Here is a 12,997-nt window from a genome sequence, read left to right on the forward strand (position 1 = left end):
ATGGTAGCATGGTGATTGTCATGTTTTGAGTATTCTGATGATTACGTATTCTAGATACACATACATGTCGCTTGGGTTGTAGGTTTAGTAATGAATGATAACACATATTTTAGGTCAGTGCCGATTAGCGTATCAGACTTACCTAAGCATTAACAAAATATACAATAACAGCTACTCACATGAGCAAATGTATCAGTATGTTAAAACACAAACAATACGTCAAAACAAAGTCACAAAATATACCTCAGTGTCAACGCACAAAGGCAAAATATACCTCAGTGTCAACGCACAAAGGCAAAATATACCTCACTTTCAACGCACAAAGGCAAAATATACCTCAGTGGCAACGCACAAAGGCAAACTATACCTCACTTTCAACGCACAAATACAAAATATACCTCAGTGTCAACGCACAAAGGCAAAATATACCTCAGTGTCAACGCACAAAGGCAAAATATACCTCAGTGTCAACGCACAAAGGCAAAATATACCACTGGTTCAACAAACAGATATAAACTGTACCACAGTATCAATGAACAGACAAAATATAGCACATTTGAAAAAGACAAAAACAGATATTTACGTTAACACAATTGGACGACAAAAAAACCAGTGCTGTGTTATTCTGATCTCAACTAATCTGTTTGATCAGCACATCATGTTGTTGTGCACCTAATATTTATATTTCAGTTTTGCCTTTTTTTCATGAGTTATAACCCTTTAGTACAATAAGCCCTGTTAAGTCAAATTGTCTCAGAATGTTTCATGGGGATAGATTTATACAAGCGACTAACTTTTATTTTTTTGGAATTCAATGTGGCCGCCATGGCCCCTGATTGCCTAGGACAACATCGGTTATAACTTGAATTTTCTGATAATATTTTTTAATAATTAAAAGCTGTTAAATACAGGAGATATACTTTATATGAAAAAGTCGATTTTTAAAGTTCTTCTGTACTAACTTTGTACATTCTGTGTAGAATTGATATGTAGGGGACATATTTTATATTAGACGACATGCTTTGGGGTACAGGATATGATATAACAATAAAATGTACAAGAAAACATTACTTTGCTTGGTCGTGAGTACATTTAAGTACAACAAAGCAAACTGGGACAACATCATAAAAGACATCACTAATCTAAATAACAACTTTCAGGACCTAGAACATCGCTGCTAAGCGTTGACTGCCATTCTTCATACTAAAGTTAAATATTTTTTTCTAATTTATTTAAATATTTCTATCTCCCCATGTTAATTGGAAAAGTTTGCACGTTACATTTGATTCGCTGAAATATTTTCTGTTATCAGAATCCATGCGTGTTATACAGCAATAAATCACAATATTATACTCTATAGAAGTTTCAATATATGGCAAATACAATCGTCAATGTGGCTTATAGTATTGCTATGTGATGTCAGTAGCAACGTCTCCATTGTATCGTAGATCACTTACTGTCTCTTACAGTAGACTGGTTTACCTTCCGTAGTTTTCCCACTCTCTGCTAAGCTACGCTTTGAAAATACCGCGCAGCCTAGCGGAGGGTAAAATAACTACGGTTAGTAATCCAGTATATCGCTGACAGTTGAAATCGTTATAGGTAATAAGTAATGCACGAATCGCTGACCGTTAAGGAGCATATTTTATGAGGTTAGGAGATATTTGGTAGACTTGGGATATCTTTGGTTTCTCATGTTTTTTTTTTCTATATACATTGAGTTTAGATGTTATTCTCATGACATTATATTGCAAATTCTAACACGATTCGTTTGCAACGCGTGTTTTGATTGGATACGGACCATGTTCTTATCTGCGATATAATCATGAACAATCGTGTTAAGCTCCTCCCATCGCACATAAGCCACGCCCCGTTTCTAACCAAAACAATATGGCGTCAAGCTCGCCTCTTAGCGAAATCCCGCTGATAAGGCTAGCAGGCAACAGAACAGAAACGACCGATGAAATGTATTTGTTGAATGAATTAAAAAGTAAAAAGTACACATTCCTTATTCTTACCTCCATTAATTACTGAAACGTTCGTTCCTTCCGTGTGAAGGTATCTATTTAGATCCGAAATCAAATGAAACATTTCACATGTGTCGTATGCATTTACACAAAACTCTTCACAAATCTATACAAATAATCACCGATTTTGTCGATAAGCACAGATCGGTATGCATAGTGACATAGAAATGTAGGAACTTGGTCAATATTAATCCAAATGTGTCGTAAAAACTTTCTTTGGTAACAGGACGTTCACGAACAATCCAAATACTCCGCCTCGTCAACATACAGATCGAGCGCTCGCCATTATGGGCGGGGTCAAATGACCGACTTTTGAAAGCTTCTTTCCGATTGGTCAGGCCACTGCAGAATGACACGTCGCCAGTTTAGGTCACAAAGTATTTTACTACGTACCTTTGTACAATGTTTCTAAACCTTTTAGCGTTGTATGTTTGTTAAGGTGTGTTAGAATGGGGATAGTACGTTGTTTTTCGTGTCTATACTGGCGATTAGAGCATGGAATTTGGTTTAAACTCTCGACCTATCGGTCTCGAGGTCAAACCCAAATTTCATGTTCTAATCGCCAGTATAGTCACTCAAAACAACGTACTATCTGCTAAATAGACAAATATAGGAAGTCCAAAGCGAGTTATAGCTGTTTATTAAATTTGAAAATTTGGCCTCGAATATAAGATTAACAGAATCTTTCCCTAGCCGAGAGGTGATGTTTTTGGTTGTCCAACCGAGGCCCTGCCGAGGGTTAGACAATCAAAAACACTCAGCCCGAGGGTTGCAGATTTTTCTGTTTCACCCTCAAGGTAGGGGATGATTATTTTTTCACCCATCGTATTATTTCAGTCGCAACTCATACGACAGTAGTCCGCCATGTTTGTGACAGAATCACATGTTGGGTATGAATATCGTCATTCACTTTTGATTAAGTCACAATTGAACACGTGCTAATCGACACGAGGCTTTCTCCCCCTAGGGGATGACAAGCTGATCTTTCGCGGCTAAAACTTTTAGCCGGGAAAGATAAAGCGGGAGACATAGCTGTGCATTATGTGAAGTTCACAGTTATTTTGTATGTCCTTTACCTTGTTTACAGGTTGGAGCACAAATGGACAGCTAAGTTATAAGCACGATTCTCATACTGAGGCTTCATTGTCATCTATACTACAAATTATTTTGACAGCATCATACAAGCGTCAAAAGCTATTTAAAACATGCAAAAAAGTTGCTGCCTTACGCTCGACAGCTCTAAGTAAGATGGAATTCCTAATATCAATTATTAGGGAACAGATAAGGGTGGCTAATTAAATGTAGCCATTACTAGGCCAGGAATCCTGATTGGTCAGCACCTAAAAGTGATAAAGAATAGTGAATCCAGGATTTTCTTCCCAATGGGGCTATACATGCATGAAGAATGTTGTGGTGATTGACAGTCCAGCTGGACAGCAAATTACCTGGTTACTTCCAAGCCTAGTGCACTCCACCTGGGGTCTATTTTATCTATGCCACAGATAGACACTGTCATGTCAGTTGAAGATGGTCACTCAAGTCAGTAGGTGCCACTGGCTTTATATATATCCATATTAGTTATCCCTCCCTATCATAAACTTGATTAAAACCCCATCTGTACAAAGAGTACATATTAAAAAGTATATCGTAGTAATACCTGGTACTAACATCTGATATGGTCGTGCTTACACTATGGTATACCAAAAGAAGGACTAAAACAAGCCACTGCTGTTTAAAGTTTTTATCTGATTCGTTTTAGTTCCTTTTCAAATTTTAACAACAAAACATATTTTATCATTTTAACATATTTGAAATGGTTACATTATTCATAAATTATAACTATAAATCATTTATAAATGTACTTAAATGCAATTAAAAAATGATGCAGCTCCTGGTCTTTTTTATCGTGTTCATTTTACACGATAAACAATGATCACGAGCTGCAATGACATTTTCGGATAACTGACATCGTCAGACTGTGTATGAACTTGTTTGTGGTAATATCTTTTCACTAATTGGTATGCAAAGCTCACATAGTCGTACACAATTTTATATTGCCTGAAATGTTAAGATATAATTAAATGGTTAAGTATTCGAAAAAACTTCCATTTGGCACAGCATATATCATTGTACTACATCGTCGGGTAATTTCATATTGAAGGATCAACACGAAGTTAAAAGAATCCTAGAAATCCCAAATAAGAAAGCTCCTGGAAACATAAAAGTCAAAATGATGGATGTAGCGTCAGAAAAACCAATATTGTAGTTGGTGAAAAGATCATAGAAATGATGATTAGCAAAAGAAAACATTTCTAAAACATTGACATTAACAATGCGGTGATATTTGCATGTGAAGACGTCATAAAGAGGTATTTTCAGTGTTTGTTAGAAATAAAAATGTCAAGGTGATACAATTTAACAGTTAGAACAGCTGAGAGGGTAACGTCATAACAAAGGGGAGTAATATTACCCGCGTGTTAAATAAAATAACTGATAATCACAGGACAGCTGCATCAAATAACCTTCTTAAAGCAAAATTGAAAACTACAAGTATGTATAGCACCATGTCAACATATACTGGCTTCTGTAAATGTCCCATTGTTAAAAAACACAAAACTAGCAACTTCTTTTATTTGTTTAACGTGAAAAAATGTCCTATAGTTAAAATAAACCAACAGCAAATCGTAAAGACCACTATGTTGTTTGTTGTTTTGTATAAAAGGCCCATTACATCTACAGCTATGGTCATTTAGGGGCACTTAATTGTAGCGGATCCATTGTGATTATATTGTTGGTTACGGGAGTAAATATAAGGTCCATTTTACGTATGAAGCATGATGTCTTATTTATATTGGATATAAAATAATTTGTCTAATTATAGCTTTACGGGAACCAGTGACTACAGCAATGCTAAAATCTCGCAGTGATAAGACACTTGTGCTGTTAGAATCGCCTATGGTCTAGTGATAAATACTACTAGTATATTCCTACGGAATGTTATCCTTCGCCTTATTAACGATCTTGGTTAGAAGGAACCGTCATGTACATCTAGGTCAAATTCAGGTAATGTCAGATCCTCAAAGTGCGGACCGAGAAAGTAACAACGTACCAGCATATTTCACTAATGTGACAACTATCGACCCTTATATCGCAGAAGTAAATAAAATCTCCCGAATGATATCAACATTGTGATCATAAAACTTGCTCACTGTCTTCATCAGCCTGCATCGCTCTATACCTTGTGTTGTTTTGCTGTCAGTAACCGACACCTTTTAAGAAAGTCATGATATTCGGAATAATTCATTACATACTTAATCAACTGCGACATGTAATTACCTTGTTAAAAATGTGTTGTAATGTTGTAACTTGTAAGTAAAGATCGAGGTAAACTTTGACATACGATTTGGAACACTTTATACATGGAGTTTTATTCATTCGCCCCTAGAATCACTCATGTAGGAGTCTACAAAAAGTACATTCAAAATCTTTTCTTAATTTTGCTTTCTGCTACGAATGATAAGTACATTCATTGACATTAGTACACGCGTATGATATACTTACTTAGAAAATGTTTGACACACACTTGAAGTTCAAGACCTTTTATTGGTTAATAACCATGGCATATTGGCCGATAGACCGTGCCCGTGTGTGTTTTATTTTCAATGAGGCTAACGCTTTTCCAAAACTCTCCTTGGAAAACCACTGGTAAATAGGCAAATTGTATGATTGGTTACATTTGCCTGATGAAGGTACCCGCATTTAACTTTGCAAGATTTGTAAGTGGTCAAAGACAAAATCTATTCAATGCCTAGATCTACTAAAACCTGTCAAGCTCTCGGTCAGAGTGTTCTGCTGAACTTACCGCGAAGGTGACTTAAAACAGTGTTTATAAATTCGTCAAATACTAATTTCATGTGCCGACGAGAGACGTACATAGATTGATGGATAAAATTGATTGAAATGAACATCTGCCATAAAGCATGACGTCAATGTTCATTGTTTATCGTCTGTTTACCAAATAACGATTGAAAATTAAAAACCCTTCAAGAATATCAAGGTTAAAAAACGAAATAGGAAAACTACCCACTTTGTCAGATATGAAAAAACGCAGTTTGTTGTGTAATGAAAATATTTGTATAGGTATCACGTAACAATATAGCCATGCAAATGATAAAAACAAAAAAAATGTGTTAGCGCGCAAAAAAAACACCAGCCGAACTTAAATGTATAATTAGATAATCTTGGTCACCTTGCTTATCATAGGCATATGGAATCTGAGGTGGACACGACAAAGACTTTGTAGAATATAGATATAATTAAATAAATACGTTTACATTAATGTATAGTATGGTGGTAAATAATCAGCTCAGGCAGTTAAAAATGTAACTACATGTTCATCTCATTGTAAATATTGTATTCCACGAAAATACACGCACATACGTTGATTATTTCTTAAGAATTCCTTATACAATGTAAATGCACCGTAACATGTTGTGATTTTAAAGAATTTAAAGAATTGTAGTCGTTCAAAAATTAGAATATCTGAAGAAATATGGCTTTCCAAGATTTTTAAGTCCAAAACATCAAAAAGGAGAACGCGGATTTAATCCTTTATTCACATAACGGGTGTCATCGATGAAAACGCTTACTCTTTCGGAACTTCTGGATTGATTCTCCGTGCCCTACTTTCATCGAATTTTAGTTTGAACCGATGCTTTGTCTACGCTTCGTTATTTTCTTAATATGTGGTATTTGTGTGTGGGAGTGCGCGCACTAAGTATGCTTAACCCACATGTCAGCAACAGACACTGGTCTTGTGTACTTGGGATCATTTCGCCCACTTGGTAGCATTAAAGTACAGGTGTTGAAAGAACGCCACTGGTGCTAATGGAGCCATGCACTGATGTCTGTGTGTTACATGAGTACAGGATTGGTGCCAGTGCTAAACTTACCCTTGACATTTCGATTTTATTTTGTTATTTATTTCCTTTGAACGTTTCAGCGGATTAAAGTAGGTTTATTGGAAATTCTCATTACAACTTCTGGTCACGATATTTTATAGGCTGTGACGTAACAAGCACGCTAATTTATAGGCTGTGAGACGCACCCTGTTGACAAACAAACTATTCCTTCCGGGTTGTGTTCCCAAGTGGCTTCAACAAATGATGAAAAATGTTTACGAATGTCCTCATCACTACCTGATGATTTAAATGGGAATCTAATTAAGAATAGGTAGCGTTCCGTCTTGCTAGCCGTTCTGGAACTACATACTGTCCTCGATTTTGACGAAGACTGCATGTTCGACGCAAAACCCGTAGTTAACTCTCTTCAGGAATTTATTTTTCATGAAGGTTTCATCAAGGTCTACTGTTGCATTTCTTTTGTCGAGTTATTCTATTTTGTTCCGATTTTGGCTTTTTGTATCAACGCTATTGTATTTTATGTTGTCATATATATGTACTCTTCTATGTGTTAATGTTGGTTTTGGAGGGGTCGTGTATATTTCTTTATGATTTCACTGATTCTCAGTATTTCTTTATATTTTACATCTAAATATCGACGTCAAGAGATTTAGTTATTCTTTTGTTCAAGCTGTGATGTTTCTTCATAATATATTTAGAAAATTTATTGTGTTGATCAGAAATCGGTGGCGCAGTGGATAGCGCACACGTCTTTCAACCAGGCGACCAAACGAAGGCCCAAACGAAGGCCCTTCGCGCTTCCATCCGGGCGAACAACAGTAATTTATATCAGTTAAACAAATGGTTTTATGATTTTTGTACAATAAATATACTTTATCATTTATCAGAATATAGAATTGTAAGTGTCTTATATTTCAGATCAGATCAGTTTTAACATTTTTATACTAAGGAACAATGCCAACCACTAATACATTGATGCTGTGTAGTTTTTACTCAAATTATTACATCCACAGAACTTGCTTTCCCCGACTGTGCAACCCTTTCCTCTGTCCTTACTCAAACAAGAGTACGGCATCAGGCAGGGAAATCATTTTCATTGGATATCATAAAAGTAAAATAAGTTTAAGCAGTACTGAAGTTGAAATATTAAAACGATAGGTAAAGAAAACAGACGCAACCAAGGAGACACTTTTATAACGGAAAGACATGTGAGGCCCTTAGGGTAAATATTAATTTATTCTTACAAGAACGGGTTTATATGGTTTTATTCTTACAAAAAAGGTATATATAAATGAATCCGCCGGAGAGATAAGCGTCCCTGTACCACAGGTGATACTGGTCTTAGAAGCTACTACAGTAGTTAATTTGTGTGTACTGCTGCTATATCTACAACTATAGATTATTTGTGTCAAATAATATCGTTATATTGCAGGGAATTATTGAAGCATTCTCACTCCTCGTTATATTGTATTGTATTCTTTATTAACTTTAAGCTTTCCAGCTCATCAGTGTACATGTAACAATATAAATACATTGGCAGACACTGCAAAATGCATTGGAGAATGGACAAAAGATTTGACACATTTAAATGTCATTATATCGTAGTCTTCCTCAATTTAGTGGCATCATATATATATATAAAAAGCCTTAAGGAATTATTTAAAAGAAAAGGTTGACATTTCGTTGTTCATCGATATGTTAATAGACAAGGCTAGTCAGTCGCTCTCTAACTTTCGTTTTTACGAGTGGTCCTATATACCTCTTAACACATATGGAAACGTCGAAGAGTATTCAATTAAAAGCGTTTACAGACTGACATTTTGAAAAATGATTAGAATGAATGATGCGAACAAGTATAAGGTCTATTCAACGTCATTTTTTCTTGCCTGTATATCATGCATTAATATTCTGTGATAATTCGACCCCGTAAAATGAACATCAAAACTCCGTGCAATCGTCACGCCAAAGAAGTACCTAACGTCAGTGTACCCAAAACGGGACAGTACCCAAACTTGTTTGGAAAACGAGCAAGGAACAATTGACACGCAATTCAAAGAAGTATACCTTTATGAATTCAATTTTCACTACATGCTACATTTTTGTCAGTTCAGTTTACGTACCGTGTGGCGTATTTAAATTTTGAATACCATTTTGAGAAGCATATTCCACCAAAGCTAATGCTAGTTCGGAGAAGAATTTAATCAGAACCTCCCTTGAGTCTAAAATATTTGAACTGTGTGCAATTTTCTGCTTTTATTGATCGTTTATCCGACAATATTGGCCAAAATACCAAAGGTGTCCTTTTCAGGATACAGTTACATCTGTTCAAGAGCCCATGTGATCTTAATAGTATATAGTATTTCACGATATATTCATAGAACCACGTATAAGGAATATCAACTTGTGATAGAAAATATAAGTGGATGATGCGTATTTATGAAAAATGGAACACAGTTTTGGAATTGATACAATGGTATAAACACATCAATATCTAACTGAAAAGAATCCCGTTTTGGGTACAGTTAAGGTAGGTTCATAATGCCCGCGACAGAGGATTGTCACAACTGCAGTATCTAGGGTCATAATGATCGCGACAAAGGATCGTCACTGCTGCAGTTCCTAGGGTCATAAAAATCCCGGAAGAGTAATCTGGGTCATAAGATCGCGACAAAGGATCGTCACTGCTGCAGTACCTAGGATCATTATGGTCACGACAGAGGAAAATGAACGGCTACAGTACCTGGGGTCATATTGATCGCGACAGAGAATCGTCACTGCTTCAGTACCTAGGGTTATAATGATCACGCAAGGGAAATCTGAACGGCTATTCAGTACCTTAGGTCTTAATGATCAACCCAGAGAAATTCGAATGGCTACTGTACCTAGGGTCATACTGTCCACACAAGTTAAATCGTAACTATACTGTACCTAGTGTTATATCGGTCGCTCTAGAGATATGTACAATACTCAATCTCAACTGCTACAGTACTTAGTGTTATGCGGCAATTTTTATTTCGGAATTTGTATGGTTTTCTTTTTATAACGCATCGATATTTATAATATACTTGGTCGATCTGTAACTTATTCCACTTTATTTATCAGTAGAGAGGCCTCAGATCGATGATTGTGGATATGCAAAACCACGGCATCAATTTATTAAAGAATTTTGAAAATTGTAAAGTCAAATGTTTGAAAACTGTTGAATTTCAATTACTTCTGTTAAAACTCTTAGACTTATCCATATTGCAAACTACATTACATATTACTGCTAAAAGATTTGGCATGTCTACTCTCTTATTTTAAAACGGGCAAATTATCGATAAAACTTAAACTTAATTTTATACATTACACCATAGCAAGAACACATGCCAAAATGGTACCACTTAAACTACGTGAAGCTCTTACCGATCGTAGGGGCTTGGTTATGCTTCCGGGCTTTTTCGGGAGTTCTTTTAATGATTCATTGAATTTGAGTTCCGATTTAAACGTGTGTGTAGTTGCTGTGATGATTTTTCTCCTATTTTGCTTCTTGCATTTCTAGCTCAGCCGAATTGATCGGGATGTGGAATTAACAATTTGCTAACCCTAAACCATATCAACCAAAGAGCGAGGACCTATTACCAAAGTTCATCTTCTCATTACGGCCGGATCATCCCGAAGATAGCCTCGGCTAAATAGGTACTCCCTATACGGGCTTATTGGTCGTGATCATGAGTCAAAGTCAGACAGGATATTTTTGAACGTAGCGGGGGTGGGATAAAACCATATAGTTGTAATAGAGACAGGGTAGTGAGAATCCAATTTGGTTTTCCATGCATTTTACGTCACCATACTAAAACGCCTATACACTAAATGTGTGTTGGCGGAAATGGGGGCCGCAACTGCCAATGCTGAAGATCCAATATTTACCTGAAAGGAGATGCTACGCCAAAGTTATCTTTTATTGATTTCAGAAGCTGGATTCATATTTCTCATTTCCGGGAAAAAATATCAAAATATAGAACCATTACTCAAGACCCATGTTTGTCTTGTGTTCTATAAGCATTGTAAAGGAGAGCCGCAAAAGGCATATAGGAAAACACTAAAACCGTTGATTACAACGCCTATCAAACGCCTATCAAACGTTGACGGGGGTGAAGAGGCGAGCTCATATCAAAGTATGGCCTTCACCAGCGGTTATATAGATAATAGTACATGCCTTTTTTCCATATCACACCCAGTATCAACCCGAGACTGCTATATCAGCCCGAGGGCTGATATTTGTCGAGGGTTGATACTGGGTGTGAAATGGAAAAGAGCATGTTTTATTCTGTTTATTACATACTTACTTATAAAAGCTACTTTCTTATGATCTATTTCTTTTGAAATATTGAAAAACGAAAAAATTCCAAAAGGGATGTGATACGGATTTTGCGGGCTGATACGGATAGGGTTTATACGGGTATTGGGGTGTGATACGGCGGGGGCTGATACAGGGTTTGGGGTGTGATACGGCGAGGGCTGATATGGGTTAGAGCAATTGTGTCGTATCGCATATACAAAAACCCCGTATTTATTAGTAAGTACAGTATGTAACAAAATGTGTGTAGCGTCATATAGATACTATAGATGTTATCATATGTTTTAGAGAGTAAAGATTTTTACTAGATATGGACATGACTTGCCTTTGAAAATGAAATGTTATGTGAGATATAAAAACTGATTCAAACCACTTTTATAACATCTCAGTTTTAGAAATAAGGTTCACATCAAATTCACTATAGTTGTGTTTTGAGTAAGTGACATTTTAAGATATATTTTACCTTATACATTACACCTGTGAAATGTGTAGGACTGAAGGTATATGTTACTTAACACATTACACCTGTGATTCGTGTCAGTTACATTTTAAGATGTATACTACCTCACACATTACACCTGTGATTTGAATAGGAGTGAAGGTATATTCTACCTCACACATTACACCTGTGATTCGTGTCAGTTACATTTTAAGTTATATACTACCTCACACGTTATACCTGTGATACGTGCCAGTTACATTTTAAGATATATGCTACATGTACCGTACACAAATCACAGGTAAAGTGTGTAAGGTAGCATATAACTTCACTCCTATTCAAATCACAGGTGTAATGTGTAAGGTAGCATATAACTTAAAATGTAACTGATATGAATCACAGGGGTATTGTGTAAGGTAGCATATAACTTAAAATATAACTGACAACAATCACAGGTGTAATGTGTAAGGTAGCATATAACTTAAAATGTAACTGATATGAATCACAGGTGTATTGTGTAAGGTAGCATATAACTTAAAATATAACTGACATGAATCACAGGTGTATTGTGTGAGGTAGTATATTACTTTAAATGTAACTGACACGAATCACAGGTGTAATGTCTGAGGTAGTATATATCTTAAAATGTATCTGACACCAATCACAGGTGTAATGTGTAAGGTAGTATATTACTTAAAGTGTAACTGACACCAATCACAGGTGTATTGAGTGAGGTAGTATATAACTTAAAATGTAACTGACACGAATCACGGGTATAATGTGTGAGGTAGTATATATCTTAAAATGTATCTGACGCCAATCACAGGTGTAATGTCTGAGGTAGAATATTACTTAAAGTGTAACTGACACCAATCACAGGTGTATTGTGTGAGGTAGTATATAACTTAAAATGTAACTGACACGAATCACGGGTATAATGTGTGAGGTAGTATATATCTTAAAATGTAACTGACACCAATAAAAGGTGTAATGTGAAAGGTTAATTAAACATTTCTATGCTACATTGCATATCTTACACAAATGTTGTGTTAGAATCAAAGTTATTTGCTACGTTATACGTTATACTAGTGGTTAATGTTATTTTGTACCTTTTAAACACTTTTACTAAGACTTTCCCACGTGTTTCAATGCAATATCTATTTTGCCATTTCCTTTCAGATATCCTTAAAAGCAATAAGCCAAGAAGAAATTGACTTTGATAAAAGATACTTGCATACCAGCTATTTTCGGCATATAACATTATTTAGTC

This window comes from Mizuhopecten yessoensis, unplaced genomic scaffold (assembly GCF_002113885.1).
Source record: "Mizuhopecten yessoensis strain PY_sf001 unplaced genomic scaffold, ASM211388v2 scaffold11133, whole genome shotgun sequence".
Taxonomy (NCBI): Eukaryota; Metazoa; Mollusca; class Bivalvia; order Pectinida; family Pectinidae; genus Mizuhopecten; species Mizuhopecten yessoensis.